Source organism: Anas acuta, chromosome 15, assembly GCF_963932015.1.
Source record: "Anas acuta chromosome 15, bAnaAcu1.1, whole genome shotgun sequence".
Lineage (NCBI taxonomy): Eukaryota > Metazoa > Chordata > Aves > Anseriformes > Anatidae > Anas > Anas acuta.
In genome coordinates, this window is record NC_088993.1 from 11,795,986 (window position 1) to 11,822,645 (window position 26,660).

At 43.1% G+C, this 26,660-nt stretch overlaps 2 long non-coding RNA genes across 5 annotated transcripts in view; one reads left to right on the top strand and one right to left on the bottom strand.

Moving 5' to 3' along the window:
- Positions 1–26,660, top strand: part of LOC137864597 (uncharacterized) — a 169,012-nt gene that overhangs the window by 136,298 nt on the left and 6,054 nt on the right. For all 3 annotated transcript variants that reach the window (XR_011101562.1, XR_011101561.1, XR_011101563.1), the window contains exons 2-3: positions 3,919–4,033; positions 13,060–13,210. This is a non-coding gene — a long non-coding RNA (uncharacterized lncRNA). The remainder of the gene's footprint in view (positions 1–3,918; positions 4,034–13,059; positions 13,211–26,660) is intronic.
- The window catches only part of LOC137864596 (uncharacterized), a 128,725-nt gene continuing 115,128 nt past the window's right edge, over positions 13,064–26,660 (bottom strand). Inside the window, exon 4 of one of the 2 annotated variants that reach the window (XR_011101559.1) lies at positions 13,064–13,184. This is a non-coding gene — a long non-coding RNA (uncharacterized lncRNA). The remainder of the gene's footprint in view (positions 13,185–26,660) is intronic. The other variant, XR_011101558.1, reaches the window with a different exon arrangement.

Genomic DNA, 26,660 nt, shown 5'->3' on the forward strand with positions numbered 1-26,660 from the left:
AGCACCGCCTGATGCATGGGGAAGAGGTGCCTCTCCCATCCAGCAATTAGCTGAGGGATCATGCCAGGCAGCAAAGACACGAGCACAGCCAGGCCTGCTCAGGGCTTCAGCACAATTTCAAGACGAGTTTTGTGGAAGAGAGGAGGCAACGCCTAATGAAACCCCTCGTTCGCACAGCAGGATGGGATTCCCTGCCCCAAAGAGCTGAAGGCTGGGGTGGTATCACTGCATCTGGTCCCGAACAGGGCAGCCTGTGGGTGTGCTCAGCCCTTTGGCTCCGCAGCCTGTCTAACATGGCACCCTGGGGAGGGAGTTCTTTCTCCACCCCCTGCTAATTTGATTTAGTCTAATCCAGCAGCCTTTTACCAATAGTCTGCTGGTATCCTTGTGCCAGGGTACATGGTACTGTTCCCTGTGGTGTAGTCAGGCTTAACATTTCTGCTGTTTTGGATAAATCATAGAATCATAGAATATCCTGAGTTGGAAGGGACCCTTAAGGATCATCAAGTCCAACTCTTGACACCACACAGGTCTACCCAAGTTCAGACCATGTGACTAAGTGCACAGTCCAATCTCTTCTTAAATTCAGTCAGGCTCGGTGCAGTGACCACTTCCCTGGTTTATAAAAATATTGAAAAGTACCGGCCCTAAAATGGAGCCTTGAGGGACCCCACTGGTGACCGCCCGCCAGCCTGACGCAGCCCCATTTACCATAACCCTTTGGGCCCTGCCCGTTAGCCAATTGCTCACCCATCGTATGATGTTTTTATTTAGCTGTATGGTGGACATTTTGTCCAGTAGGATCCTATGGGAAACTGTGTCAAAAGCCTTGCTGAAGTCCAAAAAAATCACATCAGCTGGTTTCCCTTGGTCCACCATACGGGTGATCTTATCATAAAAGCTCCAGTCCAGTGTGTGATCGTATGAAAATGGCAGATTTCATACTGAAGAAAACAATAATTCGTACTTCTCAGTGGCATGAGGGAGAAAGTTCCACAATAAGACTGTAACCCCTTCCCGAAAGGGCAGTTGCTTTCTGGATAAGATTTGCAATATTAGGGTGTTTGGGGTTGGAGTTTTGCCTACCTGCTGCACCCTTTCTGGGTTTTGCTCACCTCAGTTCTCTTGGTGTGGCAAAACCCCTGGGTTTGCTGTGCTCATGGACCTGTGTGAACGGCGATGGCACATGCCAGGGAGGAAGGAAGGAAGTAGGACACGTGTTCCAGCCTGCACATAGCTCATTGCCCCTTCTGGAAAGATGGGTGTCCGGCTGACAGCTGTATTCTGCAGGCATTTTCACCTATGGGGGGCATTCCAGGGTGGAAAGTGCTGTTTCTAATCTGTGCAATTCTTAGGTTGCTAAAGGGGGGGGAAATAAAGGAAGATAACAAGGAAGACTCCCTATTTTCTACTTTGGTAGAAAGCTTTCTGTTTCATGCTTCCTCATGTCACATCCTATTGAAGGTTACGGAGAAAGTGAGAGTGTAACCTACCCTGTGTCGGTGTGCACGCTATGTTTCAGGAGGAGGATTCGTCTTTGAATGCTAACTGCCAATGGCAGCTAGGCGCTGTCCTGGAAGAGACATACTTTCCCTTATTGTGGCTGTTTGAATTCAGTTCATTTAATATGTTTGTAATTGTATAGGGCAGTCATCTCTACAGCAATTTTTGCCATAAGCAGCCAACCAGCACCTTGCATCCAGTCATCACTGGGGTTAAATGTTACCATTATGATCTTGGACTTAATGTGAGTAATATTTGAACCACAACAAATTTTTATATGGGCCGTGAAACAGTGAACCCCATAATTATTCCCATTGTCATAACTTCTATTAATAATTGCATATATATTAAGGCAATTACTAGATGTGCCAAGAAAGGATTATGGTGCTAGGGCAGGTACAGAGAGAAGTCTGCAGAAGAAGATGGGCTTTCTTCTAAGGAATTTTTCTTTCAAATGGATAACACAGAAGCAAATGTGTCAACAAAAAATTTGAGAGGCAAGGAGACATGCTCAGCCATGTAATTAATTTAGTAGAACAGAAAAGTAACCTGTAATCCTGAACCACTGTTAGGCTCCAAAACATTATCCTGTTCACCCAGCAGAGCTATGGCACACTGAAGCTATAGATGTTTTATTTATTGTGTGCAGTTGGTTCAACTTGTGACTTCACCTGCTCTATTACCCTGTGTTTTCCTTAGAAACTTCTAACAAAAGACTCGAGTGAAAGATTTCTTCAAAATAAATAGCTGTTTGTGAGTCAGCGCATGATATTGGATTTCACCTGGTGTGGTTTTTGGAAGAGAGAAATTTAAAAGGAACAATAGATAACAGCCAGATGTAAATGGCTGGTAGGTTAGTCGGAGGGCTGGCAGGTACCCCGTAATGGCCCCGTGTCCTGTTGTCAGCCTGCAAGATGCTTGTCTTCATGCCTGAAGGGCTACAGCCCACGTGGAGGCAAAATGGTCTGTTCTTTTGTCGTCTTTAATAAAACCAGGGGAGTCGATTTCCTTCCAGAACTGCATGTTCATATATCCCTAGGATCTGTCCTCTTCTGCTGAATAAACGCTGCATGGGGGCACAAGGAGGGCTGGCCGACTTTTTAAACTGCAATGAGGGATCTGCTGAGGAAGGTTTACTTCTACTAAGGAGGTCTTCTGCTAAGCGTCAGCAGAGAAGGCTTTAACCCTCATCCCAGCACAATCATAGCATCTGGAGTATCTTCTCCACTGCTTTCCTCCTCTGATTTTCAGGGTGGGTATTGATGACCAACAAGAACATCTCCAAATTCAATACCCCTTAAGGTATGCTGTTTTTTTCTAACCACATTCAGGGCTTTCCTCGGTGGGTGAGTACATGGTTGAGCTGAGCTTTGGAGCCTAGCACTTAGATTTGCTGCACACCAGTGTCAGGAGTCCCAGCTGCGGTCTGGAGATGGGCTGCTCTGCTTCCCTGCACATTGCTGGGGGAGAGTGGGGAAGAGAGAACGGAGATACATCTCCATGGCTTGGGTCCCTGGGGTGAACAAATGAAAGAAGGGGATGTTGGAGACGTGTGCCATTATACCAACGTTTCAAGTCACTAAATAATAGGCAGTATTGTGAAGCGTCTCCAGGGAGGAGGCTTCCGGTGGTAGCTCTCTGTGCCTCCCTGCTGTGAGTCACTGTGAGCTAAGAAGAATTGGTACCAAGGAAAAAGCACTGAGATAATAACCTTGAAAAATTAGAAAAGAGGAGGGGGGGAAAGGAGAGAATTATATGCTGAAAAGAGCAAACCTGTCTCACCATAAAAACATTCTGTAAATGAACTCCCATGCTTCCAAGCTGTATGTCTTTATCAAAACCACCATCTTTAAGGGTGGAGAGATGTGCACATCAAGATATAAGGACTTAACCTATTGTGTTACAGCCTAAGCCAGTGATTGGTATGCTGCCAGTTTGCAGCAGGCATCACCAAGGCTATGGAAATGTTTTTGAATCTTATGCTCGCAATTATAAGGAACAGTATTTTGTGCTGCCTTGGGAGAAATAGCGAGCTGTGTTTTCCTTTCTCTGAGGAGGTCTCTAGTGTTAAGAACATTGACATCTATTCAAGCGTGCTTTACCTTTCTAAGAGCTGTAGACAATGCTATAGTGTGTGGAAATTTTGTGGTGTTTGCTAGCTGCTGGGTCTTCTTTTCTTGGAGATAAATGTACGCTGTGTTATTAAGAAGGACCCTTCAAGTTGCTGTTCTGATTTATATTCCATTCTAAACTGTTGCACACATTTATTGTTTGTTAAAGGCTGACATCCCTGGAGACCTAAACACTTTATTTATCTGCAGAGTGAAATTCTTCTCTCTGAAGAGGGGATGCCAAAGGCACTAATTGTCAATGACAGTCTTGCACACAACAAAAATTTTTTTCTCTATTTTTTAGCCAGAATAATTTTCCTATGTGAAGATGAACTCCTGAAATGGGAACTGATTTGGAGAATTTATCTGACAGAGGCAATAGGACTTCAGCTTGAGGACCTAGACCAGTCCAAATGAAGGTGAGAAGAAGAATGGTGTTATATATGGAACTTTTTCTTCATATGCTCTGCCTTTGTTCTAAGGCCAAACACTTTGTGGGGCAGCCTCGAGAACTGGACTGTGCAATGTGAAGTGACAAATAACCTGTATTTTGTCTGTAGGGCCCAGGTGCCAATGACAGTGGTGTTGGGGCAGGCTCGGAGCAGTTTAGGATGGGAGATCTGGGGATACAAACGCCTCCACACTAGACGTCGTCGCCATCCCTACCACTAGAGTGTAGGTCTCAGATATAAAATACTTCTGATTTTATTTTTGTTATTAATCTCCATCTGTTTAGAATTGCCTAATATATACCAACTGAGCTTCTTTAGCATTCTGCTCTCCTCAGCTCTGTGTGGTTTATTAATAGGCGTACCTGGCATCTGCTGCTCCGCAGAGAACTCATGCCTCCTGTCCTTAAACAAGTCAATAATTTGGTCATCCTACTGATATTATTTTAGGGATGCAAAGAAAGAGAGGGAGGGAAATCTTATAAGAGCAACATACTTTTTTAGCCTAGCATATTGGTTTAAATGTGGTCCCAGTACATGGCTATATCACAACTTTCAAAATACCTTCCAAAGGCAGAGTTTATAGATGTTACCAACTACTTACCAACTGCCAGTAAAGGCTAATAATGAAAAGTATTTTCATTTCCTCATTTGTCTCTGTCAAAGGAAGGTGATTGTATGATGGAAAAAATAACTTAACAAAAGCGTGGATGTTGATCTTCACATTTACATTCCTTCACCCACCCTTTAAGTAGGCAGCATCCTCCAGCCTTACTCATCTCTGAAATCCCAGAGAGCAGGAAGCTCCGATTTAATCTGCGGAGAGCTAGGAGCTTTGGCCCAGTGTGCATTTTGCTATAGCATTCTACAGGAATGGCTACAGGGCATCTACTCAAGAAAAGTGAAAAGTAGATTTATTTTAATTACATCAATTTATGCTCATTAAAAACCTCCTCAATAACTAACCCTGGTATTGAATTGTTTTGTATCTCTTCCTAATGCACTCAGACAATGTTTATTTAATTTAATTGACAGTAAGGGTAAATTTATAGGACTGTAATTCACGCTTTTAGTGAAAGAAAAAAAAACTAACAACATGGAGCTGTATTATTTGCTACAGAAGTGAAGTAGAAAAATTCATCAGAGCAAAGTGTATATTCAATTTTAATACTTTCCCTCATCAGGGTCTTTTAATGGAATTTCTTTTGTAATTACTCTAGGGCATTTGAAGCTGTCCATTGTGAGAGCTTGCCAAATAACTCTGAAATGAGTCCAAATGATAGAGAAGAAATTTTAATACTGTAACCTGTTCACTTCTTTTTCTCTTTGATATCACCTTTTCTGGAGTAAAATACAGTGATGTTTCCCCAGAAGATCTCCACTTCTCTTTTTCTCTCTCTCTTTTTTTTTTCTTTCTTTTTTTTTTTTTTTTTTTTTGTCCAGAACCTTTGCTTTACCGTTTCAGCATACGTTGTAGTTTTAGAATGGATAATCAGACCCACTTGTGGTTCCTGAAGGTTCTTCCTGGATCTCAGCTAAGAACGGTGCCTCCAAGTCCTTAGCCTTTCCATGCTTGGGTCTGTAGAAAATAATACCTTTCCTTTATGGAAAAAGTCTTCAAATAATCTAATCTAAAAGGAAAAAAAAAAAGTCCAGTTGAGACATTTTAGATAATATAATGTCACGAAATAGTACTGTCACACCCCATCCTTCCTATTTTAGGAGATTTTGATATGCTAAAGTGAAATGACCAAAATGATAAGGGAAGTTTGTGGTTTTGTTAGACCCCGGCATTGTAGAGTAGCTCTGAGGAGCCTTGTAAGGCTGCACTCATTGCTGTCCTCCCTCCACTAAAGGGCAGCCACTGTCTTCTCACTGCACTCTGCTGGAGGCTCCCATGAGCCAGGAGGCAACTGGTTTCTGGCTGCTTCCTTCCCAGGATCAGCCCCGCTCGTTTCTTGGTGAGTTCATCCCAAGGTGCCCGTTGCGTGCAGTGGGACTGGCAATGGAGCAAGCAGGACATTGTCCTCCCACTCTGTCCTTGTGGGGTGTACATGCCCTGCCACAACCTCGTGGAGGAGAATTATCCCCAAAACCATCACTTACAGAAGCTCTGTAAGAGACAACAGTCAACAACCTTTGACCTATTTCTGGTAAATACTGCCAAAATACGAGATATTCTTTGCAGTCTGTTTTCCTGGAGTGTGTAGCAAGTGGTTAAACCTGCAATCACAACAAGGTCATAGCAGTTTGTAGACTTCTGTGCAGGGAGCAGAAGGTGTTTCTATGGGGCAGTGAGTTTCCTTAAGGAGTGAAGTGGGACCTGACCTCACATCCTACCCGCTCATGGGGAAAGGGTCTGTATTTAAGCTCAGGTTTGTAAGAAATTGTTCCATTGCAAGCTGTGTAATACATTTGAGATGACAAGATTTCTTCCTGTGCTATCATAAATAAAGGTAAGTATGATGCTAAGAATTAATAAAAGGAGTTCATTTCTGCAGACAATCAACCTTCAGTACAGAAATCAAAGGCACTGATGAACTTTGGCCTCTCTTTGTGAAGTTGTTACGCTTTAGTGATTAGTATCAGGCCTCAATGACTTCCAGTAATGTGTAAGTAGCATCAACAGCAGCTACCACACAACTTCACTGGGCTTTCAGATAAGTATCTAGAGGTAGAACCATGTTTTAGAGGTTTAAAGAGTGCAATTACCATTTTAATATTGCTGCACATGGAATTGGAAGATTAATTTTTGTAGGTCTATTTTTATGATTTTTCACAGGTTGGGAGAGATATGCAAAAAGCTGGCAACAATATGCTAGAAATAAATTAAGTGCTGCTGATAGCTAATTAAAGGAGCACAACTAGGTAGCAGAATTATTGGAGAAAACAAAATCTGTTTCATCTTAAAATCATGCCGTACTTTTTATTGGGCCTCCAAAAAGGAGGAGAAGAATTTTTGACATCATCTGCTCTTGTTTCTAAATGAAGTCTAAACCAGCCTTTTCAAAGCAAGGCTATGTCTCAGAAGTTCAGAGAATAGAAAAAAATATATATTTTTATTCCCCTGTAGGCTATAGTTACTGTTTTAACATCTGTGAGTGTATTTATTGTTACCTGTCAATTCCTGTATTCTAATGCACGAATATAGTGCATTTTACAGCTTAATTTCCAGCTCATTCACTGCTTTCTGACAAGGCTTTTAGAGTTGTCCAATAGAAAATGAACTCAGTTTCTAGACAGTGTGGATACGTGACTATTTCATTGAGATCCAGTTTAAGAAAAGAGGTAGAAGCTGGCAAGTCTACCAGAGAGCTGGGCTCATCCTGGGAAAAAGCAGCAGTGTTTTGGCACAGCATCAGCAGGAGATTTGCTGCGAGCGGCTGGTGACCTTCTCTTTTCCTTTCAGACTTGATCTGAGCCGAGCATTTGTAGCTGGGCTACATCTGGGGGCGGAGGGAGGGGGATGTATCTGCTGCAGTCTGCACAGCAGCATGCAGCGTCATGTCAAAATCAAGACGGACTTGATAACTCTAATTAGTATTATCTCCCTACAGCGTGCTGCCAGGGATGTTGCTAAGATGCTGTGTGGGTCGGTAAGGTGGCGAAACAACAAACGATGATCGTAGAGAAGGATGGAGACAAACCCATTAAAGGGCATGTTCCACACTTGTCCTGCGTCTCACATATTAGAGGTATTGAGCTTAAATTTTAGACTGGCAATAAAGTATGGAAAATCCATGGCTTTGAGATCTTGCTACAAATTAATCCTTTCAACAGGCAGCAAGTTTTGCTGTGGATTCAGGTTTGAGGTGTTGGACCAAGCTCTGCAAGCAGGAACAAACCCCAGCTGTTACATGGTCACATCACACCCTGACACCGCACTGAGACAGGAGCAGAGAGGTGGCAAGTTTTAATGGCCTGTAAATGTAACTGGTCACATCTATATAAATGCTGGGAACGTTGATGTGTCCTGCAGCACGTTCCTGAGGTGTCCCCAGTTTTGTTCCAGAGGTGTTAAGATTGTTAGAGGTGCTGTGTGGTGTTTTCTGGTTTGGAGGATGGGAGAAAAAAGGAAGAGAACTAAATAGATATACTTGGGAGACTCTAAAATAACTGCTTAGTATGCATTTAATTCAGAGTTTGTTCCCACTGGACTTGTCTTAGGGGTAAAATGGAGGCCATAAACTTCTTGCCACAACAACCTTAAAACTAAGCTCATACAGCTGACTGAAGCCCTTTAATACATCTGTATTACACAAAAAAAGCTCTCTGGTCTTGCCCCATCCTTACTCCAGTGTCTCTCTTTGAAGAGGCAGATTGATGGCCAACCCACTGACATCTATTCTAATGACAGAAGCATAATTTGACAACAAAAAAATATTTTAGCTGATAGGAGATAGTAAGGATTTTTTCCTCACATTCTCTCTGTTATTTTCCTTTTAGTGAAGGGGGTAGCACCAGATTCCCTTTCACTAGTGCAAGCATGTCACAGGATCTGTAAGGTGCCCCCCTTTTCCTATTCTTGCTTTTTCTCTCAGCATCAGTATTAAGTGTCTGAGAAGATAACTATTTAACAACCTATTTTCCAAAATGAAATAGGAAAAGAAAGGATTTTTTGTTCAAGTATTGCTGATGACACTTGAAAAACATGAGATCCTTTAAGAGCACGTACCTGAGCCTTCCAGAAGTCTATTCTACGACAGCTGCATCCAGGGGTCAAGAGGCCTCACATGAGAGCCACAGAGAGTCCAAAATTCCCAAACACAGCCTTGCTAAGAAGGGTCACGGCTGTGGTTGCTCACTGCCCTCCCCTGCATCACCACCAATCGCCCTGGGGTCCTCTGCCATAAAATTGGTGGGGAGCCCACGGCTGGGCCTTGGCTGTGTCAGCGAGGAGCTTGTTTGCAGCCTAACCACCAGGATGACTTGTGTGGGATTCTTCCTCCATGAAACATCCCAACTCTGCGGAGATAGCTCTGCCCGTGGGCTGTCAGCCTGCCTTGACATTTGTAAGTGCTCCAGCTCTGCAGTCTCACGGTGAATTATTTTTTCTGCTGGTGCTGTTGATGTGCTGCCTTCTACTAAGCTTTCCATCCCTATAAATCTTTCTAGGAGTCAGATTTTGCAATCAATAACAGCTCCCAAGCAAGGCTGACCACCGTGGGCACCTTGTGAAGTCCACATGGAGCTTGTGCACAGGGTGGGAGCTAGCGAGAGCTGCAGGCATCAGTGTGCCTTCAAGTAAGTCCTTGCCAGCCCTCCCTTCCTGCTGGAAAATCAAAATACCACCATCCTTCTGCCACCACAGAGATGTTCTGGTTAATTTTCCCCCTGCTCCTGTTGAGGAGCCTGCACTGTGCTGTAGATGTACGCATTGTGGGATCACAGCTGTACAGCCTTGCATCTGCTCTGCCCACCTGCTTGTAAGGCGCACTTGCTCCTGTTATATTTGCCTGAATCGAGTTGGTGGTATTTACAGGGGGAATAGCTAACCAGCTTCTCTCAGAAGCAGGAGCTGAAGGTAAGCATATGGTAGGTAACCTGTAGGTGTATAAATGTATTATGCATTTGGAAAGGGCAGTGGACTGATAAAAAAGCAAGGGGTTTCTCCCAGAGAAAAAGACTTGGGTGGTGTTGTGGTGGTTTTTTTGAAGGGTGAGGTCGATAGGAAAAGGAATAGATCCTTCTCTTTCATGTGTGTTTCCTTGTGGAAGTGGGAAATGCTGGCATTCAATAGGAAAGTCAGAATTTTATGCAGCAAACCAGTACTTCTTTCAGTGTATTTATTTACTCAAAACAGCTATACATCGAAAATACTTTTGGTAGAAATGTGTGGTCAGGCATCATCTCACAGGAGACCTAGGAGACCCAAATGCAATATTCTTTTATCAAGCGTGTTTTATTTTGTAGCTTCATAGCAGACTGTGTTTTTAAGAGAGCTTTCTTATGGAAACAGGAGATGTTCTCATGAAAAATAAACAGGGAGAGTGAAGAATCTCTGAGAAAATTCTTTCAAAATTGAAACTGACTTTCTTCATAGCTGCTCCTGTGGCCCCCTTTCATGTCCATGTCCTCTGGACAGCTCAGCAGGGAGCAAGGCTGGCACGGAGGCTGGGGCTTGTGTCTTGCATCGCATACTGGAAATCCTGTGAGTGAGGCTGGCCAGGTTCATTGATGGCCGGGCTGTTCAGAGGAGAAAAGTGCCACGCAGCTGAGATAAGTAACCACGTCAGAGCAAATTTTGACAGTTGTGCTAGAGCAACCTGAATTAGACCAACCTTTGATAGCTACAAAGGTGGGACTTCATGTCCTGGGGGAGCAGGTTTTCCCATTATATATTCATTTAATAATTTTTTTTTGCTCTCAATTGGCTGGAAATAACACAAAAATGTTTTTTTGACAGACTTGTACTCTTGCTTCTGAAATCCAAGGGAATTAAGAGATCTAGCCAGACAGAAATTTAAGAAAACAGTAACACTAAACTGAATTTCATTCAGTGCTTCTGTCTTTATTGTTTGACTGTGGATTTGTGTGGAAAAGCTTTATTTTCAAGAAATTATTCCAAGCCTTCACTCAAGTTGCAATTTATAATAAACAAAACTTGTAAAATGAGAGAGAAGTCCTGAACCAATGCAAGGGATTTGCTGACTGGGATGTGTGGGGTTTCTGTCTCAGGTAGATGTAATGCAACTAATAATCTGTGGGAAAGGTCAGCATGGAGGAGGCAAAGTACATTTTTAATTTACACACTTACGTAGCTTGTGGCAGGTGTTGAAATCAGCATCACTGATACAGGGAAAGCATAAAACACATGCAAAGATGTCTGGCATTATTGCTTTTAGGTCATGCACTTGAAAATGATACAACGTGGAAGGCAGGGACTTAATGTAGAGAATTCTGTATTTCCACCAGAATGCTCCTACCCCTGCTGATGAGCTGACATTTGTGGTCCAATATTTCCCAGAGATACTGGCAGCTTTATAATTAGGCCCTCAGTCAGAGCTGCCTTTCCGCTCATGCCTCACCCTGAACAGATTTGCACCGTAGACGTTTTTAGTAGCAAGCGCGATGTTTGACACGCATTGACCAGAAGTAACCGGAGCAAAGCAGGAGCTGGGCTTAGTCCAACTGCGGTTGTGTAGCACCGAGGCTTTCTGAATCAAGCTTCTGCCTCAGTGACTTCTTCAGGGTCACGGAGTGTTCATTAGATGAATGGGAATATGTATATATGCAAGCAGCCCTTTGTCACCCTGGGATAAAGCACAGCCGTGTTGCCCAGGGACACAACAGGACCGGCCTCGTGCCTCCCGGCTCGCCTGCTGTGCCGAGAGCGCTCAAAGGGAGCAGCGAGCCAAGAAATGCTCTGAGCGCCCCATGCTCAGCGGCGCCTTCAATGGAAATATGAATGGTTTAAGGAAGTTTTCTCCAGGATGTTTCTTATTCTGTCCCCATAAAAGGCTTTCCCCCATGCACAGCGGGAGACCCTTGCTTCACAGCCTGCAGTCTCAGAGGAGCTGCTTGCACTTGAATGACACCAGGGGAAGGGTCGCAAATGCAGTATCAGGCTTGGTCAAACTCATGGCAAGCCAAAAAAGAAGGGAAACGATGAATAATCTGTGTTGTTTTCATACCACGATAGACTTTCAGAAATACTCAAAAAATGTCTTTTATTTCTTAAATGGTCTGTGAAGTTCTGGCAGATGTATGAGCATGCAGAGATAAATTATTGCAAAATTGTCTCTATATTTGCATGCATAGCTGTAGATATAAATATCTGTATGTTTCTGTGCACATGCAAGCAAATATATAATGTGTGTGCATGTGCTTGTGTTTATATATATATGCATGTACTTTCATGCATACACAAAAATAATTTTGTATAGCTTTTCTCATGTTTAAGGATAATACTGAAATACTGGTGTTCAGCAATCTAAATCCTCAAATGTGTTGAGGAAAGGTAGATTTTACTGGTGTTAAATGAAGCATTTAGCACAGAGGGCCTCTCACCTTTGGTGGCACACTCTCAAAATGAAATTCAGTGTTCAGATACAATAATAAAAAGAAGAAAAACAATATTACCTGTTTAAAGAGAATATAAAAATCCAATTAAGTTCGGAATTTTAATTTGCTTGCAAGCTTGGGTTTGTTGCTCTGTGAAAAGAATGAAAATGTAAATGACATTTCTGTGTGTTATCTACATAATCCAGAGGCTAGAATATCCTGTCATGCTTACTTTGTCTAGCGATGATAAAACTAAACAATTTTAACTGAATTTCCTGTAAATGGGCAAATAATCAAAATTGAACATCTTTATATTCTGATCTTTCATTAATTTATGTAGAAATGCTGTTATAAAGAGATTAGCGGTTACAAAAGAAAATGAATTGTGCCTGGCATCTGGCAGCAGCTACAGCACGTGAAGTGCTGTGGGTACAGGAAGAACAGCGTGGTCACTCGCTTCTGAAACACAAATTAAAGCATGGGGAGGGAGGCTCTGCTCCATGGGGCCCACGGGGCACCAGCCATCGATGTGCAGAGGCAGAGTATCATGTCCGAGTGTCACTGCCGTCCCCTAGCCCTTCTCAACTTGAAATGCAGTGGTTCAGTTGTGGCTGCTTGCCTGTTGGGTATGGAACAGAACTGGAAATTCTTGGTGTTAGAGTTTTTAAATACCAGTCTCTGCAATGATGGATGCCCAGTCTGAAGACTATCCAGCCCCACAGTGTCTGGGAAATCTGTTCCTTCCTTCGGAAATGGTCAGCGGTTGTTTGTACACCCTGCAGGTTTTGATAGTAGATACGTAAGCAATTGTTAAATCGTTCATTTGATGTAGAATGGTACAGAAGGCAGAGCTGTAAAACTTCCAGATCCACCTGTTGATAAGCAAGCAGCTTTATCTGCTTTTTCCATTTTTTCACAAGCTATCAGTTCTGCTCCTGGCAGTACCTCTCACTACAGATTTTGCCACCTTCAATCTGTTCATTTCATTGCAGCAGTACGGCAGGGATGGGACCAGCATCATCTGCACCTAGAGTCTTCTGCACTTCACAAAGTTATGCATCCTCTTCTGCATTTCTTCAAGTACAGACAACTGGCAACCTGCATGTCTCTTCGTGTCCTGCAGAGTAATTAAAGGACAGCCAGGTAAGGTTTAGATGTGTATAAAATACATTTTTTCTTTATTTTTCCTGTATTAAGGATTGCTTGTGTATTATTTATCTTGTCACTACTGTGGTCCTACAGCGTATCTCTTGTTCAAGGTCATGTTGCCCGTAAAAATGAAAAGAATGAATTATAAGTGTATGCAGCAATATAATCCAAAATGTGTTTGATATGACAAAGTTAACACTGTGATTTTAGCCTCGTTTCATTACATAGCCTCATAAAAAAATCTTGGGGCCTCATCTCAGTTTCACAGGCAATATTATGCAAGAAGCATCACCTGCCAGGGTCTTAGATGCAACCAGCAGGTGTTGTTCAGCCCTTTCATATTAACCTCCTACGTGCCTCTTCAGAGGTAGCACAGTGTCTGCCTCAAGGCAGCCTCAGAAAATTAGGCACCCATGTTTATAAACATCCTATAGATCTGTTTTCATTTTCCTAAAAAAGGGTATCAAAACAGTCACAGACACTGATGCAGGCACAAATTTTCCCTGATGCTTCAGTGCTTTTGCTTCCTGTGCACCCTTCTGCTCCTGGGAAGGCTCAAGCTGTGTCGCAGCAAACCTGAGCCAGCACTGTCAGAAAGCAAAGCCCCTCTGCAAGCACATCCCTGCTGCTCCTGCTGCTGGAGCAGAAGGACCTGACCGCACCCTTGTTTTTAAAGCCAAATGCTAAATTTAATCAGCAAAAGATTAAGCAGTCTCAGTTCTTTCTGATAATGTTTAAAAAAAAATAATTGCAGATGGGTTATTTGTGTTCAAATATTAAATCCCAAAGGGGTGGTAGTTATTTTTTGTAATTCTGTGGAGACAAAGTAAATGGTTGTGAATAGCCCAGTGGTAGAGTACAATTGATTATTAACATCCATGCTATTAAAACCACCTCTGTTTGCCAAAAGGTCTTGTTTCATGGGGTGGACCTGTGTGTGTACCCCTTTAGAGTTAAGCCCTAACAGAAATAAAGCACAGAAACACGGAGGTCTGGAAGGGTTTCAGTAGAGCTGGTTGCTGCATCCTGTCTCGCACAGTGGCTTCACTACAGAGAGGTCCCTCTCCACTGTTCAGGACATGGTTTGTACAAATGGCATCTCATCTGGAGCACTTGCTCAGCAACATTCATGGTCCTTTCCAAAAAAGACCTCCAATAGTTCACCAGAATTGCATTTAGTCTGTAGCCCCCCCTGGAGCTCTTATGAATACAATTAATTTCTGCAGATCAGGACAAAAATGCAGAGGACTCCATGCTGTATTGACTTAATATATGTCATAATGGCTCTGTCTGGACCTAGGCTGGCTATTCATTTGAAAGTTCAGCGCACACCACAGTGCAGCTTTTGCATGACTTGCCCTTCCTGCAAGAGCTCAGGCTTGCAATGCAGCTGCTAGACCAAGAAATAAGAGTTTGAGCTCATAGTACTGGGAGCTGCGGCTCCATTTCCCCAGAAGCTTTGTGGCAAACAGTTGTAAAAGCCACAGAACCAGCCCCTGGTGCATTGCTGGCTGTGTTCATTCGGCCTTTCTGACCCGTGCTGGCTCCTGCATCCCCCTCGCTGCCCACAGAAACAGAGGTTTCTGGGTCTCGTGCATGGAGTTACAGATGCTGAGCAGAAGGTAAAGACCCCAAGGTGAGGGACACATCCTGGCACCTGAGCGCTGCTGCTTAAGGGCCAAGCTTGTTGTTTGGGATCTCTTTACAGCAATCAAGCACCGCTGGGGAGCTGTCCCCTGACCCTCAGCCCCTGAGCCCTGAAGCCGAGCCATTAGTTTATCTGCTGGTGGGCTGCCGTGTGTTCAGGTTTCACACTGTGCAGTAAACAGAGGACACTTCATGAACTGTGGTCATTTCCAGCCAGTGAAGCCTGATTTCACTCACCTATTTTCCAGACTTTGAACAATGAACACAAAATAGATAAGCAAATCTGTGTTTTGTCGTACAGAATCTCCCAAGTGCCCGAGGCTGGTTCAGGTGCAGTGGCTGAAGTTGGGTTAAATTAAGCACTTCTGAAATGCAGAGTAGACAGGGAACAGCTTCCCTTCTGAAGTCCTGGCAGCACAACTGGCTGAGCACGGGAGAAATCCTTTTAAGTGTCAGAGAAATCGTTTGCTTTGAAATCTCCATCATCTGTGTTACCTGGTCTTTTAACCTTACCTATTCAAGCGCTGGAGTTTCAGTGTCACAGTATGACCTTCAGTCTAGCTCCCAAGATTTTTAATATCAGTCCTACCATTTTTTTCTAATGTTTTTTTTTTTTTTCTTTTTCTATTTTATTTATTTATTTTTAATGAAACTGGGTCTCAATTCATGTAATCTGTTCGTGGATAGTAGAAAAGCAAGAGAAGTGAGAGACTCCTTCAACGAATTATTTTACAAGTGACCTGTCTCTACTGACAGTGGTGCTTTTGATATGAAAACATAGAATTAATTGAAGTATTGATAAAGCTGCACTTCAAAGCAAAATGAAGCAATCTACCTTCTTTGGTGCTATCCAGCTTTGCACCATTTCAGGACCAAGTGCTACGAACATCTGTTTATATGGAGAGAGTGTGATTACAGTAAAATCTGATCTATGTGAATACATGCATTTTTACATCTTTTTTCCATGTATTTTCACTATATCGTTTTACTATTTAGGTAGAACTTCTGGAATTTCAAAAAATTAATGTAGCTCCCTGATCCTGACGTAGTTCTACCTAAAAATGTATTTGTGACATTCAGCTTAACGTTGTGCAACTTCAATCCTAGCATTCAGCTCACTTTTCTCAGAGTTCTGCACATCCATTGGTAAGTGCAAGCCACCACAGTTTTATCTTTTGTGAAAAACCTTGTTTTTCTTACCAAATACAGACTAGGAGAGGCAGCCTTCCCACAGAAGTTCTGATCAGAAATGAATGTCAGCTGTTACTCCAAACTTGCACGGTTGTAATCACAACTGCTTGTATGTGCCAGAAGAAATTGGAATATTTACAGCTTTGCAGAGCAGCCGGAAGGAAACAATTACAAGTGAAATACAAATAGACAGTCATATACACAAATATATGGAAAAAGCACAAATACGTGCACAGACAAGCACATTCACACTCACAGATAAATAGGATGCCAACAGAAAAGAGCAAAATATGTGTTTGCAACTAGAAAACAGTACTGAAGAGGCAGAATATAAAAACATACAGAAGCAGGGGACAGTACAAGCGTGCAAGCATGGAAGTCATGGTAGCAGCTTTTCTGTCGCAGGACTGAAGGCAAGTAGGTAAAGGTGAGCACACTCACACGGGTCTTGTTCTGCACTGGGTTAAAGTTGTGTTTACCCTACGTACACAACACTTTTTCACTGGAAAGGATAAAGCCAGGTAGAAGGTTTTGGGTGGATGGAGACACACCACTGTGTCTGCAAAGTCTGTTGAGAAAGTGCTACTCAGGGCACCTATAAAGTGCAATGAAATTGATGCTGCAGGCAGGGTGAGGGGGTACAAGTAGAGGCAAAATTTTGCTTCCTAAGGGTATGATGGCAGGTGTGGGGATGATCCCTAGGTCTTGGACCTTTCTGCCAGTATCTTTTCTGCAAGTTCACATATCCCCTCACACTCTTATTCCTGAAATTGCAGTTACTGAGTGCCTTATCACTTGGCCTGACAAAGTCATATTCCATCATGAGCAGAGTAAATACCTGCATTTCTCCTGACAGTGCAAATATTTCCAATTGTATAGCTTTATTCTTGCTAGGTTTTCTTTGTCTCTGTGCTTTTTGGGAAATCAATACTCAAAGGAGCGACCTGTGTATCTCTGACTTGCATGCAGTTCCAGCTGAACAGTGCTAGGCTTCTAGCAGAAGGATTGAAAGAACAAAGAAAAAGGCTCATTTAATTTACCTTGAGGGATAGTTAATTTCTCAACTAGAGACAATTTGAAAAGCACAAAGCCCTATGCCAATATCTTAGTCACTCTCAAAAATAAAATTAAGTCTTTCTCGGTAGGAAAATAAATGTCAGTGCTGTGTACATTTGCATCCAGCAGCAATTCTGCAGCTAATTTCATAGTAATTGATATGATGCTATATTGCTTATTATGGGTGTTGAAGCATTAAACATACAGGTCTGAATCAGACTTGGTCTAACACTGATCTGATGTGGTTGTTTTCCACCTACCTAGCAGGCTGACCAGTACACAACATTAACCTGAGCTGGCACAGAAATTAAACACTGATGTCGAATAGTAACCTGAACGCAGTTCAGGGTACTATGGGCCACAAATGCAAACTTATATCGTTAAGGCTAACTTACATAGTTCATTAAGTTGCTTAATGAAACCAAGAACAAACCTGGACAATATGGAGCCAATACATCAGATTACAAAAGAAGTTGTTATCCAACCACAAAGCCATTAGCTAGCACGTAAGTGGATGTTTCTATGATGAGGGTTTCAGAATGCTAAATTCTAACCAATACATTTTCTGAGTGATGCTGATAAATATCTTCATTGTGTCTAAAAGTGACCGATAGAGTAACTTTGTGAGAAAGGTGAGTAATGGGTAATCTATGGAGACCATGAGAGAGACATGGCTACAGAGGCTTAATTCAGACACGTGATAAATTCTTTTTAAATGCAGACCCACGCCATCAGGCGTCAGGGCATGAGGACGTATTTTCACTGACTGTCCTAAACACATACTCTGAACACTGCTGCTTCTGCACTGCAAGGATGCTCAGCAGGCGGTAGAGTTGCAGCCACAGCTCTGGGAGTCACTACCTCTAAAATGAGCAGACAACAATAGTGCTGGCATGACTCAAAAGAAATCACAGAAATTACCAAAACTGCAGTGGAATAAGAGAAGAGATGGGCTTTTGCCTTGCTGGATAACCTCTGTTCAACCTCATTTACATTTAGGCCAATGGCTAGTTATTATGATGACTCTCTTCATGAGTATGTATGCAGAGAAACCAGCTGTCCTGCACAGACTTCCCCAAACCAGTGCTCCGCTGCTGTAGCAGTGGGTTGGAGCACGCCTTGAACGTGCTCTGCTCCCTTACTAGCCCTTTACTGGTGTACCAGCTATCCGTGTGGTGCAGTCTGTGCCTGTGGTATTTGTTCCGTCCACTTACGGCTCCTACAAAGCAATTCACTTGTTTGTTCCTGCTTGCAGTGCTGGGAATGAGGACTAATTGCTACCAGAGGATCTCGTTACTCTTTCTATAGTACATCAGCTGGACATCCTAGGCTCCATTACCTAGTGTAACCGCCTGCTGATGAACCAATCCTTTTATGTTAACAAGATGGCTTTGCAGTGACACTCCTACTGCAATTACAGTGACAGCACGTTTAGTGCTGGGATAGAAGCAACACTGGGCCACGTGCTGCGGTCTTTGCTCAAGTACACACAAAGGGAAGGACAGTGAGGAGGGATTTCCCTCACAGGACAGACATGGGAGAGCAGACATGCTTGAGGCATGGGAGGTGCTTGGGTCCAGCTGGCCTCGGAGTGCTCTCGGAGTACTTCCACTTGGTTCATGCTCTGAGCAGACCCCAGGAGGAGACCATTTCTCCCCACTGGCTCCAGGGGAGGCTCCTGTGGACCACAGCCTTTGGGAATGTTCCCCAGGAACTCTGGCTCTAGCAACAGGGACTTTGCAACTGAAAAATTGCATCCAGGGAGCCCTCCCTGAAACCTGGACCAGCGTAAGGATAGTCCATGGGGTTTTGTTTCTTTTGAAATGTGCTCTTCGCCAATCCACATAGTTTCCCTTTGACTTAGCAGATCCTGTTCAGCTTTCTGCAGCAAGCAGGTGTTTCTCCATATTTCCACTCTGTGAACTTAAAGAAATTCAAAAATAATTTATCATTTTATAAATAAGTTATACAAGCTGTCATCACAAATCTGTCACCGTGCAGACAGGTGCAAACATGCGCAGTATGCAGAGAAAGACACTGATGCCTAGATCAGAATAAAGGATGTCTAAAAGCAATTACATTTCCAGGTATTAGGCAAACACAATTATTTAAATGGCTAGTCAAAAACAGTTGATAAAATAGATAATTAAAAAAGATTGACCTGAAAGCTGATTTTAAATTATCCTGTAATGTGCATGTAACTCAAATAATTGCTCTCTCATGACCCAGCTTCCATTAAAAGGAAGTTTCACCTAGGTAAAAAAACTATTACATATTCAGCACACGGTGATTAAAATAAATATATATTCTCCCAAATGCTGGAGATGATGTGAGGAACTGTATTAAAAAGTGGGAATGAATTAGCCCTGCATTGCAAGCTGTGGTGTGGTCTGTCACTGTAATAAATCACACTCAAGAGGCATTGAAATAGAAAGTATGACAAAACCGTAAATCTACATCAGCCTCAGACCACAGAAATGGTAGGAGAACTATCGTGTGGGGATGTATAAAAATTAAGCTGAAAAAGCCTGAATAGTGTAGATGCTGAGATAATGGGGAGGTTTGTTTTTCTTCTTCGGATTACACTGGCTCTTAAATGCCATCGGGGGTCCTATCGTGCCACGAGCACATAGCTTGAGAGAGAGCAGCTGCAGAGGGGAGATTATGTTTACACTAGTCTAGACACAAAAAGGCAACAAGAAGAGGACTGAGAATTGCAGCAGAGGCAGATTAAAGGCCAGCTTTCCAAATACATTTAGTTTGTCTCCATGAGGAAGATGGAAACCTCGGGGGAGTCTCAGATGCCCTCAGTGACCAAGCACAGTGTCTGACAAAAGGACAAAATGAATGCAGGGACCTGAGGCCAAATTCAGGTCCTGAGCACTGGGAGGCTGCTTGGCCACCCAACCAAGGTGGACGCACCTGGCTGCCATCAAGATGAATTGCCAGAGAAAAAAGGCAGTGTTTTGCCTGGCTGTGCAGTCGGTGCCAACCTCTGTGTCTGCAGCAGCGTGGTGTGCGAGTGGCTCAGACCCGGTGTTTGTGCAGTGCTCGCAGAAGAAGAAAGCCTCAGTGCCTCTGCTGCGAGCTGGTGCTTCTGACTCAGCTTTTAATGGGTCGATGCTCAGCTGGAGTAAAGAAACTTAACTGCTGAGACTGAGACTGCAGCAGTTTATTGTACCCAGCTCTGTTGCTCCTGATCTTCTCGGTCACGGTTGATGCTTTCAGTACCTATAGCTAAATATTCATACTGGCAACAACACCATCAAATAAAAAAGGAATTAATTTTGACCCGTGGCTATCCACACGTATGCAATTGAGTGAAACTGGTTTTAGAACTTGATAGCACCAAAGGACGTTTTTTGAAGAAAACCTTGTACATCTCCAGCTCAACCACCGCGTGGCTCTGCCAGCCTCACTGCAGGAACACGAGAGCACCTGCCTTCAGCCTGAAGTGCTCTCCTCCCCGTGGAGTGCTGCCCTCAACCTGTCACTTCTCAGGAGGCTTCTTCTCAGCCAGTGTGCATTTTAAATCTAGCTGGTATGACAGTTTTCACTGCAAAAGGGGACAAATTAGTGAAAGCAGGGTGTATAGAAACTTGCTTACGCTAACTACTGAACAACAGTAACCAAGGTCCCTGCGAAATAACTAAATGGCTCAGGCTTATACGGTCTGTACAACCTGTGGAAAAAAGAAAGTCATGCAGGCCTAGAAGAGCTTCCTGGCTTTGGTGCCTAAAGTAACGAGTTACAAAACGGCACGGCCTGAGATCATCAATCCTGGATTTATTGACAAGTTGGAAAGCCCCAGGTAGGCCTTCGTTAGAAATTCAGCTGAAAGTGCAGTCAGCTCCTATGTCTCTAATATTCTTGAAGCCCTCTGCAATTTTAGAGCTGTTTGTTTGCCCACGATGCCTTCAAGTGATGCGGGCAGCCCCAGGTTTTTTCGTGGGTGGGATGTTGAAGCCCAGAGGCCATCAGGGTGAGTGCCGAGGGGCTGCAGGGCAGCTGTGCTGAAATGTGATGTCAAGCCAGATTTTCACCACTGCACCAGCAGGTCTCTGCCTTCCTTAGCAGAAAACCGGAGATGCAGACTGGACACTGCTAATTCCATATTGCAGGGTGTTGGTGTTTTTTTTTTGCTGTTATTAGTATTTTTACTTATTTCATTTTTTTAACATGACTCCAGGCACAGCTTGTGACTTTCTGAACAGCAATTGAATGGAGTCATTAGGAAGGCGTTATGTTACTAATCTGCTTTCAGAGTCCAATTTTCACATCTGAGTCTTATGATAGGAGATCAAAGCCCCTCATTACAGTCTTGAATCCAATATTTAGTACACTTAATGCCCACTTATATGCTCACAAGATAGCCTGGTTTCCACTTAAAACTATCCGATCTCCTTTTGACACTTCATGAAGGGACAGAATGAGTGTTTTTAAGACCTCATCTTCTGTGCTGTTACATGGTGGTGAAACAGGACTGACTTCAGTACTTGCCCTGTCATACAGTCAGCATGTCAAAAGTGGGATCAGTCTGCCATGTTTTACATGAGGGGATACAGGGGTATTCTCATTAATGCATCTGTCTTTCAAAAACTACCCTATGCTATCCCACACTATCATCTTTGAAACATCCTGGACTCGGGGAATGTCAAAACTTCAGATATGAGCGCACACTATTACTCCATAAATTGTACTGGAACTGATTAACCTATCAATCTCTATTATTCAGCTACTGGAAACGAGACACGTGCTCCCCTGGGGATTTACCTGGAGTGAGATCAAAAGGAAACTGCTTTCTCCCTTCCCTGCATGAAGGTTCAATATGTGTTTCAACTGGGGATGCTACAAATAAATAAATAAAAGAAGTGACCTGAATAACTTGAGCTATTCCCATGGGATTAAGGCAGGAAGCGTTTGAAACATGAAAAGTTGCACCCGTGTTGAAATGAGAGAAGTCCTAGTTAATTATTTAGAGCAGCCGAAGGCTCATCAAAAATTTAACCAAGATTTATTTCTCCGTGATTGTGCAGGCACCACAATGTGCAGAAATGGAGGCTTTAGCTCTCCTAAGTGAAACTCTTGAGTTTTCACCTCCCGGCTTGCCAGTGCTGGCTCAGTGCAAGCAGTGCATCCTCTTCTCTCCTCTGTCAGCGATGTGCATTAGTAGGGTGGATGCAAATAACATTGCAAATAGTGTGCAGCATCTGAACTACTGCTGTGGGGCTCTGAGGTGGCCCGCAGCGGCCTGTAGCTGTGGCTTCTCACGGCTATGACCATTCTTTGCCAGTAGATGAGACCAAAACCAAACCGGTCTGCGGCAGAGCTCAGCTCCTCTCCTCTCCCTGGGGCGGTGTAGCTGCCAGTTTTGTGCACACTGCCTCAGAGTGAGGCTTGGGCCATTGCCCTTTTCTTTGAAGTCCATTGCATTTGTGATTTGCTTTGATCATCGCTGTGGAAAAGCCTGAAATGTTTTTCTCATGAGCTTGTATGCATACAGGCATGAGAGGGCTGAGTGCTTCAGGAAAGGTGAAACTTTGAACTTATCTTGGCTGAGTGATCCTTGTGGGTCCCGTCCAGCTCGGGGTATTCTGGGATTCTGTGGTTTGCTTAGGGTTAAAGTAGCATTAAGTAGGACAAACTGATGTTCTGCCTTGAGAGACTAATGAGAAGGGAGCAATACTACTCTAGCACTACTATCTGTATACTCAATTCATACGAAAGAGCTTCACCTGTAAGTTGAGCAAGCAGGCAGCAGCCAATAAATGGCAGAGTACCTTAGGATTCCTAAAGCATCAGCTCCTTTTACTGGTGGCACTTGATGACAAATATCTCAATAGGGGCAAAAGGTCCTTGAAAAAAAAACAAAAAACAAAACAAACAAAAAAATAAATTCTTTTCCCACCATCTCTGAGCGGAGAGGTCACAAAACAAGTGGAAATTCAGCTTCCATGAGAAGTGTCGATCTCTCATCATTCTCCCAATTTCTGGAACTTCCCACAACTTCTCCATGCACTGAGCCACAAGAGAGGAAGAAACAGCTCTCTGCCCTGTGTTTCTGTGCTGGTTCAGTTGGTTTTGGGTCTACATGGCCTCGCTATATCAACCTAAACCTATTTGGGAAACAGAGCCTGGAGTCACTGCACATCATCCTCACAAAAGTGATTTGAAGCTCAGTGGCCATCAACCAGGGGCCCCATGCTAGAAATAAAGCAGAAAGTGCCAAAGAATAAAACACTGGCAATTCTTAATTTCAGTTAAATCAATCTGTGGTGTACCAGCTTGCAACCCCTCACTTCTGATTAAAAAACTATGGAGAGCAGGAAAACAAGGGGGAGCTGGAAGGAAGAACCGATCCATATGAGTTGAGATGAACCAAAGTCAGACCATTTGGTGGCTGAAGATATCCTAGTGGGCTGTCAAATCCTGAGTGGTACCAAGAAAATGAACAGGGAGCAATTACTCATCCTTTCTCACAATACATGAAATACTCTGTATGGTGAGAAGATTTCTGGCAAATAGGTAAAATGCTGCCCCCCCACCACACTCGGTATTTTAATGCTCTCTAAGTAGTATCTAGGGAAAGAAACTGTACAAGGCTTGCATTTTCACTTGAAGTATTACTGTATATTTTGATTCATTTAGCTCAGCTCATGATATAATGGAGCATAACTGATGTAACTTGGCTTGATGTGTCTCCTTGTTACACATACTGGAACAATATCTGCAGAAACATTTGAAATTACACAATTTTTCAGACATCTATTTTAAGGATCAGTAACTTCAAACAAGCAGAGCACTTAGGCATATTTTAAAGGCTTATTTCCTGCAATCATGCACAGGTCATGGCTTAATCCTCAGCAGAAAACACACTTTGGGATCCTGATTACTGGAGGGGGCAGAGAAGGAAGGACATAGAAAAGTGTCAGAGTTTTCAAAAAGAGCCCAGACGTCTTACAGCCAACTAGTAAATCTCTGTTGCTAATTTAGGAGTGAGATGATTTTTTTTTTTTTTTTTAATTTTTGAATACAGCACCCCCAGAGCAAGACAAAATTGATGCTTCAGAGTATTGATGAGGAGAATTTATGCCGCTGCTGAGCACTGAGTCTGGCCATGTGTGACACAAAAGGACAGCCTTAGAAGAACCAGCTGTCCTGGCAGGGAGTGAGCAGCCTAATGGGAGGAGCAGCTAAACCATTATTTCTTTATTTATTCTTTTTTTCCAGAATTGCTTAGTTTCTTGGAACTTTTTAGTAATTTTTTTTTACGGAAAGGTAGGCCTCTGAATTATTTTTGATTGAGAAGGAGTAGGGCAGCTTGGCTTGGCCATATGCACAGCTTCTCTCAAATGAGATGGGCCAGCGAAAGGCTCCTGGTGTTTTACTTGACAGAGAGGGAAATATAACAGCTTTCCATGGCAGATAAGAACTGGATTCTGGCCCACTTTGAGCTTGTTAAGCAAATAATTACCTGTGAATAAATTAGGAAGAAAAATGCTAAATATATTTATTAATTGAGACCATATGTTTTTTTGCAACTTCTTACCAAAAGTCTCCTAAAAGCACACAGCTACATTCGAGACTTCCTCAGTCACATTTTCTACCTACTTAGTGGACAGAATACAGATTTAGTGGATATTTAAAAACCTTACAGCCATCCCACTGAGGTCTGTGAATACATAGTGAAAACCTATTTATTTAGTTCAAGCACACCTAGATGAAATGTCAAATATCCACATTTTTAAAGTAATTTAATTTAAGAAAGTTGAATGTTTGACACTACAGTTGAATATGAGGTTTTCATGTTTTCGAAAATGAGGAAAGGGAATTTCCTACACAGCTTAATTCCCTTTATTTTCACACACCACTGAAATGCCAATATTTTTGAAGCATGTACTTTTAAAAAATACTCTCATATTAAGAACTACTGTTGATCTTAATATTAAGGGTTCTTCCAAATATCCCAAGACATTATTAGAAGCACTCCCTGTTCTCTTCGTACAGTGCTGCTTAAAGGCTTTAGCACCTGATGTGCTTTACGGGAGCCTCTGGGCTGCTCTCTGTGCTTGCAGAGCAGCCTCGAGCTGACTGGGCAGAAAATGAAGCGAGCACAAATCATACTGGTACCCACCTTCATTCCCAGCCTTTATAGTCCAGTCATTGTCCATTATCTCCCCAGAGACCACTCTAAAATAGGTTATAATTGTCTTCTCTCTCCACATTTTTACCTGATGCCTTGTAATATCCAGAGCAATGCCCAGGGGGTTGAGTTGCACAGGCAGAGGCTCTGGCTAATTGGCTCTGGTTCAGATAGACAAAGTGTGGCAAGCAGAGGCAGGGTTTTAAGGTCCATTTAATCAGCTTGGTAATTCAGAAATTGATCCAAGCTTGAGTTGTTTATGTACAGGAGTAAATTCTGCTTGGGGAGGGATTCTGGTGTTTCTGCAACCTGCAGAAAACTGCACCAGTCATTGGAGATGCTACAACCAAAAACATCCTGAGCAAGAGAAGAAATAATGACAGCATTGTAAGGAGAAATGTTGTCCTAGTGTTGTAAAAAGAGAGGGTTTCAGGAGGTGTTTCAGCTGTCTTGCTGGAGCATGATGAGTAACCAAGCTGTCACACTGTCCATAAGGTGGGGACAGAAATGCTCTTGCCGAGCGCCCTGGCCTTTATGGGCACATCTGCATGTGCCTAGCTCTGTGCTGCTTTGGCCACCCCACCAGTGCCACCTCAGCACCCAGGTTAACTCCCTGGTACAAGCTTTTTGACCCACGTGCAATGCTGTGACTACAGCGCTGGTATTTCTGCAGCAAATCCTGCAGGAAATACTTGAGATCTGTTTTCTCAGAGCGCCCATCTGGCTTGCCTCAGGCAGGCAGCACAGGAGGCTGCAGAGGAGCCCAGACGCTGCTCGGGCGCTGCAGAATGTAGCAGCAACACCGTGCTAAGAGTGTGGCATGGAGTCCTGGCTCGCTGGGCAGCTGGTAATTGTCAGGGGTGCTCTCAAGCTTTCTCTAAGTGAAGGAAAAGCCAAAGAGGCCCTGCACATTTCCTAAAGCTGATTCGTAAAATCCAAATTCAAATATTTTGATTTTTAATCTCAAGTTTGGTCTCACCACTGTGAAAAGCCTGTTTTTCCCTACCTGTTACACTTAGAAGCACTTCTGCGGATGAAAACTGAGACTTTCCATCCTGCAACCTCCCACAGACATATGCACACACATTATGTCCCATGTTTAATTACCTTTCAAAACTGTCTTATCTTGGCACGAACTTGTCATTGGTTTATCTCTGCTCAGGATAAATGCATACCTAATCTTATTACTGGATGCACTCAGAGCAGGCAATCTCATTAATAGCCACCCTTAAGGGATTTTTATCCATGGATCAATTTCATAATTGGAACACAGCTACATAATATAGAAATATATTCCTTCAATGGCACAGCCGTTCGCCTGCTGGTCTCATGCTGTTCTGTCTTGCACATCTCATGAAAGAAAAAAAAAAGAGAGAGAATCCAGAAAGAAAGTATTTTTAAACCAGA